Source organism: Dreissena polymorpha, chromosome 3 (assembly GCF_020536995.1).
Source record: "Dreissena polymorpha isolate Duluth1 chromosome 3, UMN_Dpol_1.0, whole genome shotgun sequence".
NCBI lineage: Eukaryota > Metazoa > Mollusca > Bivalvia > Myida > Dreissenidae > Dreissena > Dreissena polymorpha.
The window spans coordinates 131,883,183-131,895,582 of NC_068357.1; the positions used below are offsets into that span (position 1 = coordinate 131,883,183).

The 12,400-nt window shown below is 34.5% G+C and overlaps 1 protein-coding gene across 5 annotated transcripts in view; it reads right to left on the minus strand.

Annotated features, from left to right (window-relative positions):
• LOC127871495 (17-beta-hydroxysteroid dehydrogenase type 6-like) overlaps positions 1-10,026 on the minus strand; it is a 52,511-nt gene extending 42,485 nt beyond the window's left edge. For 2 of the 5 annotated variants that reach the window (XM_052414470.1, XM_052414471.1), the window contains exons 1-4: positions 649-1,256; positions 399-494; positions 210-282; positions 22-83 (exon numbers count right to left, since the gene is read on the minus strand). The gene's annotated coding sequence lies outside the window, so the exon portion shown is untranslated. Of the gene's footprint in view, positions 1-21; positions 84-209; positions 283-398; positions 495-648; positions 1,257-1,327; positions 2,429-9,994 lie in introns of those variants that run through there. The other 3 variants (XM_052414468.1, XM_052414466.1, XM_052414472.1) reach the window with 3 other exon arrangements.
• Positions 10,027-12,400: the final 2,374 nt, after the last annotated feature.

The window sequence follows — 12,400 nt, forward strand, 5'->3', positions numbered from 1 at the left end:
GTTTTTGATTAATTTTCTTACCAACTCGTGGCCAATTGAAATGCTTGAGGTTTCCTCGTCAACACATGCTTGTTGTTTAGAGCCTGAAAAGAAATTCAATTAAAACACAGATGAACAAAATAAGCGATTAATTGATGCATCTTATCATGCATAAATATACGTAATAATTATGATATATATGTCAGAATATATAAAAAGTAATGACATACATGAACTGGACTATAACGTGTCTAATCCACCGTCGATTCCCACCAGTGTTTCTTCTGGTAGAATGGCTACTATCTTCAATAGAAAACAGAAACAACAACAATTGAAGCCAATTATTAATCCGTGCAATATCGATATGAAAAGGTTAATTACAGTATGCTTCTATGTATAGATCAAAGTTCAAATTTTACCTTCTGCTCCCAGTCTGTGAGACAGATGCTGGTTTTGCCGCCTCCTGTTAGACTCGCTTCCCGCCGCCTGTTCTTTTCTTTTTTTTTCGCTTGACTCTTAAGAAGAGTATAAAAGTTATATGACATACACACTTTAGATTACACAAATTAAACATGAATTTCATGTTTAAAATCTTATTAGTGACTGACATTGTGAATTTTTTATAATCATTTTGTGGAAAGAATCATGAGATTTCATTAGTTTATGTACCTTAAGGTCCGTCCACTTCTTTATTATTTCGTCAACTTCGCGGCTGCTCAAGCCAACGCTGTTCACTCTGAAATTGATTATTTTTAGATGTGTGTTTACAAATACAATTGAAATTAATTAATAATTTATGAAATATAATGCACACTGGGTCGTACATGATATGCCAAAACATTATTATACAGTACGCATTCTAATGTACCAAGATAAATATATACATGTATACCGTAGGAAGCAAAAATGTGTAAGAAATTGAAGATGAGAATACAACTTTAGTAAAGGGAGATAATTTATTATATCCCTTTTAAATTGTATTTACCCTAAAAACAAACACAATATTAATAATATGCAATGCTTCCTTCAAATTTACTGCATATTAATAATATATTGATTGATCATCGAAAAAAAATCGATTATTCGTCTGCTAATTTTTTTATTATATAAGCATACACTAGCAGTTTGGCAATGTAATCTAAGTTCAAACGCGGTAAATTATGATTCCGCTTATTTTCTAACTAACATCAATATGCAAACATGCATACAAACTTTTTCATTTTGTTGAGTAAGATACAAAATATGAATTTAAATAAAATAAATCAGAACAATTATGATTAACATCGACAGACATAAATCGCTGAAATATTTTTTTAAGAAACGATGTCGATACATTTACTATACGTACTTCTCACAGGTGTCCGCCCAGAACTCTTCTTTTTTCCTGTTTGTCACTTCAATAGTCATTTTACTGACCAATAACGAGTTATTGTCCGTGCATGCCTGCACTAAACAGGCGATCTCCGTCTCCGACCAATTGGGCTTTCGTTTCCCCTTGTTCATTTTGTCGGCCATCTTGCTTGTTATGACAACAGACGACTTTGACATAACGCGGGAAATCGAGTGATGACGTTTTCGACTGGTTCGCGTTATTTCAGATCGTACGCTTAGCTAAAATCTTAGCTGCGACTCGATACTTACGACAACGTTCATAAAACGGGTATTAGCGGATCGTAAATGAAATCGTAAGTGAGGGATTTAAGATAAGATCCGCTAAGATAAGATATGTTGATAAAACGGCCTCCACGCGCTTTCAATTCGTTTGGCTTTTGCAAGCCCACGCGCGACAAATAATAACTGAGCACGCCGCTGGGTGAGGTCCTCATTTATGAAAACACGAGCATGTTCCGTGTTCGTCTTGAGGTTCCGCCGTAGGGAATATAGCTTTTGCCTGGCTCGGTAGCTCACAAACTTTACTAGAATAGGGCGCGGTTGAGGCCCTCCTGGCTTTCCGGTTCTGTGAGAACGGTCAATTTCGCCTATGAGGACATCAGCCCCCATTGACTTGCACAAGTTCATGACAATATCATCTGTGCTTTCATTTGGTTTCGCACTTTCTGGGATGCCGAAGATATGCAGGCAATTGCGACGACTGTACTGTTCGCTGGCATCCAATGCGTCTTTAAGAGTGCGATTTTCATTTTGAAGTTTTGTATTTTCGTGTTCGAGGCATTCTATGCGTTTGGATAAGCCGTCCACGACCCCGGTAATGATGGTTTCAATCATGGTTTTCATTTGGACCGAAAGAGCATGATTAATGGCCTCTTGAACGGTCTGTTTTATGGCCCTCATGATGTTGACGTCGAGTCCAACATTACCAACATTGTCATTTTCAGACATACTTTCAAAAGTGTAGTTGAAGTCAACACTAGAATCGCTTGTGACTCGGTTTTTCTTTTGCTCAACCTTGCCTTCTGGAGTTTAATTAGCGGCCTTATAATATCATTGGACGGTAAATGTCTTTAGCATAAACTTAATATTGGTCGCTCTTTTCGGAGCATAAAATATGCGTTCGCTTGCATGATCTGTTAAAGTGCATTTATTAGTCGAAAAGTGTTTTATTTTATTCGTTTTATACACATTCAGTTCATTTTAACAGTTCTTCAAAAATTGGACAAAATCTGTACACCAAACAAAAACGTTGTTAAAAATAAATAAATAAATCTGTAACAACGTCAGAGTTGTAACTTATAAAATAAAATCCATTGACATAATGTACTATATACTTAGCGTTGATTTTTCTGTTATTTGAATGATGTGTTCTCGCAAAGAGTTTCAAATAATTTTATAATTGTTAGAGGCAAATTTTCTTTATTCTATAAAGGGAGCGCCAAATATAATCATGCTTATAAAATTTAAAAAGAACTCAGTGCGTGAACCGATAGCTTTATAACAACATAAGTTGTTACATACAGGACCAGTGTCGCACCCTACATTTGCAACTTTTTGCAAATCACTGGTTCGATGCAAGAACTGCATGGACACCTGGTACGAGAGCCCACCGCCAAAGTGTATTAGCCAGGACGGCACACGACGTGCTATGACAGGGCTTTATGAGGCCGTGCATGCTCTTAGGAATAATTCACCATACTAATTGAATGTGCATGTGTATAAGTTTAGCAATAATGTGGATTTTTATTTCATTTCTTAAACAGATATGAATACAGTGTAGTAAATAAATCGATTTTTGTTTATTACTTGAAGAGAAAGGCTACGCCGAACAAGATATTTTATTGTGCAATGATTATTGTAATGCATGTTATACATTAAATCAAATCCAATGACTTGAAAAAAAAGCAGGCATGTATAATGGTATCGTTATATAACTTTACTGTTGATCTATTCATTATTCTAAAAGACTAGCCAAAAAGAGCTGTGCCAAGACTCGTCTATTCTTCCTCAATAATACATGTAATAGTGAACATTTTATTATTCAAAATAATAGTTTCAAAGGGAGGAAACTGCGCACTAAGATTAATCATGAGTTATCATCCAAATAAAGCTGCGCAGCGCCCCTCGTTTTCCGTTTTCCGTGTATCGTTTTATCAAATCAAGAACGATAAATGAGAGCAGGCGCTTTGTTTCAATTTTCAAATATTGATTTTTTTAAATTTAAATTGAAACGAAATAGGAATAGACATACACGTTTCGTGTGTGTTTTTTTTGTAATTAGTAAAACGAAAAACGATATAAATAAGTCGAATTGTTCTTTGTTTTTTGTATTTGTTTCGGTTTTAAGAAAATCGGAATATGAACTAATATGCGTTTATTTTCGTGTTTCGTGTCGAATGCAAACCGAAAAACGAAAAGACGGTATGTACACGGACCTATTTCCCTATTCATATTTCGTTTAAATTTTAGTTATACAAAAATAAATATATGAAAATTGAAACAGGTCCGTGTATTTACCGTCTTTTCAATTTTCATTTGAATTCTACACAACGAAAAATAAGAATCAACGTATATTAGATTATATTCCGATTATCTTATAACCGGAACCAAAACCAAAAACCAAAACTTTGTATCGTTTTTTGGTGTACTAATAACAGAACAAAACACAATTCTTATTTCCCTATTCATATTTCGTTTCAATTTTAATTATACAAAAATCAATATATGAAAGTTGAAACACAGTGCCTGTTTCCATTTACCGTTCTTGAATTGATAAAACGGTTTACGGAAAACGAGAGGCGCTCCGCTGTTTTGGGGAGATAAGTCGTGATTGATCTTTTTGCACAGTTTTCTCCCTTAGGTCTTATTATTTTTTTAATACATAAATGTTGACAATTATACAAGAAGAATAATCGAGTCTTGGGACAGCTATTGTTGGCTACTCTAATGGGAAAATAAATAGATCTGGTAACATTAAATTATGATTTAAATGTACATGTCTGCTTTTGTTTAAAATCATTTGATTTGAGTACATGTATAGGATGCATTTCGATAATCATGGCACAATACAATATCATTTTAAAGCATAGCTTTTCTCTTTAAGTAGTTAAAACAATTGAATTTTTAATAATGTTGTATTAATATATGTATGACAAATGAAAAAGCCCACATTATTGCTTAACATATAAATTCAATTAGTATGGTGAAAAATGCCCCTGAGAGCATATATTGCCTCGTGAAGCCCTGTCACGGAACGTCGTGTGCCGTGCTGGTCGACTCTCGAACCACGCATGTCTTGCATCCAACCAGTAATTTGCAACAAGTTGCAACTATAGGGTGCAACACAGGTCCTGAATTTCACACTAAATAGTGCTATAAAGTTCAGAGCATAGGTTTTAATGCCTTAAGCAATGGGTTTTGAACTGTGTTCTTGTACAAGTGTTTCAGATTGATTATCTTTGGTGCTTCCTTTTTAGGAAAAAGAAAATTGGCTTATAACAATTATACAATTATTTGAAACTCTTTACAAGACTATTACATAATGATAATAGAAAAATCAACGCTAATTACAGTCCATTGTTTAACCTACCATATAAGTTAATGCTATGGCATTGTTACTAATAATTAATTTTATGAATAACTTTTTTGATACGTTTTTTCCACCGTTCGAATGACTGTTTAAATGAACTGGGTGTATATAAAAGGAATAAAATAAAACCTTTTTTCTACTATTACATGTACTTTAACAGATCACGCAAGCCAACGCTTGCTTGAAGGCGCGTTCATCTTCCCTGCTCAAGTCCACCACCACCTTGAAGAACTAATCAATTTAAATAAGCTCTGAAACTCATATATATATATATATATATATATATATATATATATATTCACACATATGGCCAGTTACGGGGTCTCTGATTTAGAAATAGGTTATGGGGTTCCCACTTTAAATACATGTATCTCCATACCCTTTTTTATCCGATATAAACACGAATTAAGGTATATAGGGGTACCTACTATTATTATTGTATATAAATACGTCATTTATTTAACGTCTTATACAAGGAAATATATAGCGAACTTATTTGCGAGGTATATACAATTTCAATTTCAGACCTGATTGTGGTTTTCGATTTAAGACCTTATTGTGAGATTTGATTGCATTACCTCCCCTACACCCCCCTCATAGTAATTAAAGGAGCCTAGATTGCGGGGTTGTATATAGACCCCGTTTTTTATATTGACCTCGTAAGTACAGTCTGAAAACTACAGAGACCGCGTAACTGGCACTATGTATTGGTATATATATATATATATATATATATATATATATATATATATATATATATATATATATATATATATATATATATCCTTTACCCAGCAAATCATACATGTATAATTACAGCAGATATACAAGCTTTTCTATAATGGTATTCGAGTTTAGGAGACAACCAGGGTCTAAAACGGAACGTTTCAACGCGTGCAAGTAGTTTCTATAGGCGTGACGCATGCTATTCGCCTTCTTTTTTAAACGTACCGTTTAAAGTCAATTTTAGCGGCGTTATAATATCATTGGAAGGTTAATAATTTATTAGCATTGACTTAATCTTGAGCGCTTTTTGCGGAACATTAAATATGTTGTGTATTAAGTAATTGAATTGGCACATTTATTTATAATAATAATAATAATAATAATATATATAATTCTTTCAAGCGCAAAACGGTTTCTTATAAGGTGTTTGGTTATAACTCTTCCAGAGCTAAAATCACTAAATATATCACCGTTAAGTTGTGAAATGTAACATGTATTTGTACTTACCGGTAATCGAACGAATGGGAAATTATATATTAGACACATTGCACTTAAACATCTATAAATAAAAAAGTTCATTTGGAGATCTTTGAACAGCGCCACTCGTTTTTCGATTTTTTAAACCGTAATATCAAACCAAGAACGGTAAACGGGACAAAGTTTTTATCATTGATTTTTGTTATATGAAGGTTGAAACGAAATTTGAAGAGGGAAATACATTTCGTATTTTGTTTTTAAATTAGTACAACGAAAAAACGATATTAAGAAGAAGTTAATTTTGTTTTCGTACTTTGTTTTTGTTTCGGTTATTAGAACATCATGATTTTCATGTTTCGTTGTGTCGAATTCAAAACGAAAAAGGAAAAGACGGTATATACACGGACCACGGTTTCAAAAATTGTTTGTTTCCGCGTTATCTCGATTTGCAAACCGAGACGCAAAAGAATGTAGACCCAGCACGTTCCACAATATTATGGGAGAATTTTATAAACGCATTCTTTGACTTCCTAAACAAAATACTGACCGAGTATGGAGTAAAGAACAACTCGTCACAAGTAAGCCGGTTATATCTCTTACTCTATCAATAAATATCCATACATTGCATTAGATTGTTAGGCTTTATTTTTATCCAAAGCCCTGTTAAAGTGATGTAAAACACTCTAATAGAAACCACAGAATTCAATAGAAAAAATAAGCTAATCATTTGCTGATAAAATGTTAAATACATACAAATGGTAACTTTAATTGTTGACCGACTTGCTTATATGCAATTAAGATATTTAACTGTGAAGAGACCGGGCGGTCGAAAAAAGAAAAGGTTAAAGAAAAGCTCATCACTGGAAAAATACAGCACACCCTCAGCTGGAAAGGTTTTGGAGGGGGTGGTTACCATGTAACAGCGCACATTTGTGTTTGTGCAGAAGGGCGGTTTCTTCATACCATGATAATATTAACGGTAATTTATTTATTTGTATATACACGGTGCCTATAACACGTGCCTTTTTAAGATCTGTGTTGGGAGAATAAAGCGCGAACCAATTAACATTTTAATGATGTCGTTTTACTATTTTTTTACCATTTTTAATGGGATAAAGATGGGAGCCCGCTTATTCGTGATAGTTTTCTATAGGTAATCATGTTTTTTTTCAGTAAAGTGCAACCGCGCGTTAGTAATATGAAGTCCCCACACTGATCCGACATTTTTCTAACCGTTCAATATATATATTTATGTAATATATATGTAATGAATGGTTAAAACGCTTGTTTCAAATGATTAAATCTGATAAGCATACAGGTTATGAATATTGTTATCGAATATATTTTAGATAGAGTAAAATAATATAACAATATGATGTTAAAAACACTATGTTTTGGATGAAAGTTTGTAACATTATATGAATGCCAATGTCATGTCCAATGTGCATGACTATTAGTCCAGGCCACTTACAAGAAAAAATCCAAAACCTAAAACAAATTGCAAAAGAAATGCCGTAGCTATATTCGAGCGGTTTAGGATAAGTTCTACCGCGTATTAAAATTCGCCATCCGTAGGTCGAGCGCAAATTTGATTTTTTGCACTTGCAAAATGTTACATGCGAAATTAATTAAATTATCAATTATTTCAGCGAGAAGTAACACTCTGTTGCATTTAACACTTTTTAAACAAAAAACAAACCTCAAAAAGCGTAATTAATCACACAATGTTACCTTAAATTAGAGTAAATACATGTAAAATGCTAAAATTTGCTTATAACTTTGACATTACTATTAACGTTGTACCGAAAACAACAACAACAACAACAGCAACTTTTATTAGCATATAAGCATAATACAATGCTTTTTTGCCACAAAACAGAAAGTTACGCAGTGTGTTTAATAATATAAATACATTGATTTAAATAGAGAAGTTTACAAAAAGACAGTAATACATCAATAATCAATATAATATATCTTCAACTGTAATACGAGGAAATCGTAGAATTATTAAATTATACAAACATGAAAATCAAATAGCATGGCTATAGTCTTGTCAAAGTTAACAAGTATAACTGAGTGTCTATATTATAACGTATTTACGAATTTTATTAGCATTAAACAAAGCAACGTTGTGTGTGTATTACAAATTCTATGGAGTAAAGCGGCGACGCGCTTTAGAGCAAGTTTAAACATGAATAGTATACAGTTGATACTCAATAGCTTGAACAAATTTATCTCAAATTGTTTTTAATTAAACGGGGGTCATACTAAGAACCGCTCAATATGTTTATTATCGAGTTCGAGCTATTGAAATGCGACTGCGCATTCGCTATATGATGAATATAAACCTCTGTAAACCGGACAATTGGAGCCTGCGCATAATAATATGGGTATCTAAATGAGCCTGGCTCCCAACCGGATTGTTCATACATAATTATCTGAAGTGATGTTACTTGGAGGGCAGTTTGAACAACTTGATCCTTTGCATTCCTTGCATGCAACGGAACACTCAAGCCCATGCTTTCTGCATGAGCATCGCCGGGTGTCACAGTTTAATTTGCATTTACACCTCACTATCGCGAGTAGATTGGCTGGAGCGGGTGGCATGTCTGTTTTAACTGGAACGTATAGCCCGTTGTCCAACCTCCAGCCCACATAGTTGGCTCCAAATCGGAAGTCTGAGTCCATTCTCGAGCCTGAAGATGAGCGCGAAGAGAGTGGAATTTTGCTGCAGCGGATGTTGGTGGAAGGGTATGTATCTGTACACTGTTAATGCCATTGATGGTTTTCTCAGTGAAGAGATGTAAACGCAGGCTATTCAAATAAGAGAAGCTCGATCCGCCGTAGAGGGCCACAATGATTCTCTCACCTGCTTCTGTCACTTGCTACTGTGTCGTCCCTTCTTGAAATTCTGCGAAATCAGCCTGCAGAACTTGACTCGACTTGTTTTTTTTAATGCGATACTCTTTCAAATTCCAAAAATACGCGAATTGGTATCGCACCCTGTCAGCGCATGCAAGGCAGGAAGTATATGACACAACTACATACCGAGAACTGTTTTCGTTTTATGAACACTCCAAATTTTCGGCTTTCGAGTAGTTCCTGAGTTCTTGTCTGACATAAAGACGATGTCATGCATTTGCATGTTAGCACCGTAGCAAAGAAGTATCAACAGGTCTGTGTCTTCGCCAATAAGTGTCGTAGGCTGTGTAGAGGCAGATTCGATTGCTGTTTTTACAATAGTATCATCTGCACTAGCTTGTACCATTGTGCATCCAATATTTTTAAGCATTTCAGTCAGAAGATTGATGAAGGCCTGTTTGTTTGCCTTGTTTACCATGAAATATTCATGATTTGCATCAGATTCATTATATTGATTATAGATCTATCTGAATAATTTATGAGAAACCAAACAAAAGTGCACACCAATACGTTAAACATTGGCTAAAACGAACTTTAAAATGAAAATTTCGTAAATTGAATTTTGACTCGAATATTCTTCCGTAGTTTTTTTGTCGAGCGTAAGTCTCCCTTAGAAAATGAGTTATTTTTTGTTATTTTTTTATCAAACGTGATTCTTAATATGTGTTATACCTGATTTTAAATATCTTTGATACATGATTATCACTATAAAGAGCACAGAAATAACAAAAATTGGTAGACAAATATTTACAAAGACTATGACGTCATGACATGTTTTCCAACGGTCAATTTCAATCTATTTAAAGCACAGACACAGATAAATCGGGTTTTTATATGGAGGAGTGCATTTGTCCTGTATTAATGAATATGCCATTGTATCATTTTAGGTTTTAATAAAATATAACTCACCTTTTAAGACCAAACATCGTCGAAAGTTACGAGTATCGGCATTTTGTTCTAGAATAGTTGCAACTTCCGGTATAAAAATTGTCAAGAAATAATAGGCTATGGAAGCCAAAACATACCAAACAAAATTATAGTTAAAACCGGACGGTGTATCGCGGATATCTGAAAAACCGCACGGAGGCATGATGGCAAATTTTAATACAAGGTACATATTGCATATATCTATGCGATGAACGTTGTTTCATTTCTTTTGCAATTTGTTTTAGGTAATTTCTTTAAGTGGCTTGAACTATATGGAAGTTTAGAGTAAAACTAGGGCACCGCATAGCGGGTTTCAACGCTCGGCTGCGGATGCAGTTATGAATAAATGAAAGCTTGTCAGAAGAATATTAGAGGTCAAAGTGACCTTGACCTTTTACCAAGTGACCCAAAATGGGTGTTGCGTGTAGAACTTATCAAGGTGCAGCTACATATGAAGTTTCAATGTTGAATGTGGAGGCACATCGATTTTAAAGCCAATGTAAAGGTTTTAGCACGACGCGGACGGCGGACTAACAGGCTATGACAATATCTCGGATTTTCTCCGAAAACAGCCGAGCTAAAAAATCATTTTTTTAATTGCCACACACGCATGCAAGGAATGTGGACGGTTTACAACTAACCCTCTGGTCAAGGTCGGTCTAGTGCCCGAGTCCCTTTCGTACCTTTTGGTAACCACGGCGTCCAAACCTGCAGCTCAAAAAACTTAAATAAGAATAATAACGAAGGAACGGGTCATAAGTTGTGACGAAATACTCTGGGGAATGATGTAATGGATTAGTCATTTACTTAACACAACACTATGTAACATTCGGGAGCAGAGCGCATTATGTTTATATTATACTACTTCACATAAATAGTTATTTCGTTTTAATTGCAACGTTTTATATGAAATCGTTTTAATGTATATAACAATGCTTTTCCTCAATTAAGAGCGAGTGATAACTTCCGCAAAGAACGAATAGCGAGGTGCACAACAAGCTCTTGAAGAAGAGAATGAACATGCAAGATAAAGTGTAAAAGATTTAGAGAAAACATGAACGTGTTGCAAAGCGACTGACCAGGGAACAGAAAAAGAACAAAAGCGGAAAAACAAAGGGAGATCGGAAAACTTGCAAACGAGATGTTTACATGTGGAGGTTGTTGTGTGAAAGTGAGATTCTTGGGTGAAAGCAAAAAAATAATGTGATATTGTTGTTATGAGATATTTTGCATAAAATTGTTTCATTTTGCGTGTTTTAACCGCAACGAGCAAGAATATGTGCGACATAGTATGGAAGAGACCTCTGAGGGAGAAAGCGGATAAGCCATGGATGCATGATGAAGAATGGATGTCGTGTATGCAATGGTATTTAAGGTAAACATTACATCATTCATGGCGAATATTTACATTATGACTGATATATATTCTAAAATGCTTCATGGCCATTCCAATATGCTTGCTGTTTATTCGTTGATACTTGATGATTGTTGCAACATGCTTGGTGACTATCCAATTTTTGTGTGTTCATTATTCCCGAGTCATCATTAAATAACACGTATTTTCACTGTCATTAACGTGTACTTTTAAATTCTAACCAACGTGATGAAACTGCGCCAGTCATGATGAAACCATTCATAATCGGTTTGCCACTTAGCGTGATTAACAACGGCAGTTGGCAACATGCAGTAAGCAGAATGCAACTTAGCCGAATGTAAGTTCGTAAATTATGACAGGTGGCGCACGTTTATTGGTCGTACGTTGAACAATTTACTATTCGGGAAAAATAGAGAAATCATCCGAACCATTTTGACTACTGTACTGAAATAACTTAATTCGTTTCCTTTGCTGTATAATCTTTATTCAACTAAAGACGTTTATTTTGCCATTTAGACCAGTCCACCTACTGGGTTCACAAGAAATTTTCTACCTTGAATGTTTTTGATATTGGTAAGTTGCAGTTTGTATGTATACTATTCAGCACATAACGGAGCTCATGTATTGGAAGTGTGGTCCATCATCAGTCCAAATAGTTACAGTAGACGTAAACTACCGATGTATATTTTATATCGACCTCATAATTATAAAGTAGCCCAACTACAATTGTCACAGACCTGTACATATACCTTTCAGATTTTTCTAGTCTGTTTACCAGGCTATAATAACAATGTATATAATCACATATTCAGCATTGAATGTCTATAAAATCTCTGTGGTAAAGGGAAACTTGAAAGTTACAAGGACTCGTGTCTATTACAACCTAGCGTAACCATCGTTTAGAAAACAATTGTCTTCTACAAGTGAAATATCATAGAACATAATTTTCATTCAATTTGGAAAAATAAATAAAAAGTGTAATGTAAACAGGTCCTCTAAGTGCACAAAGTGCA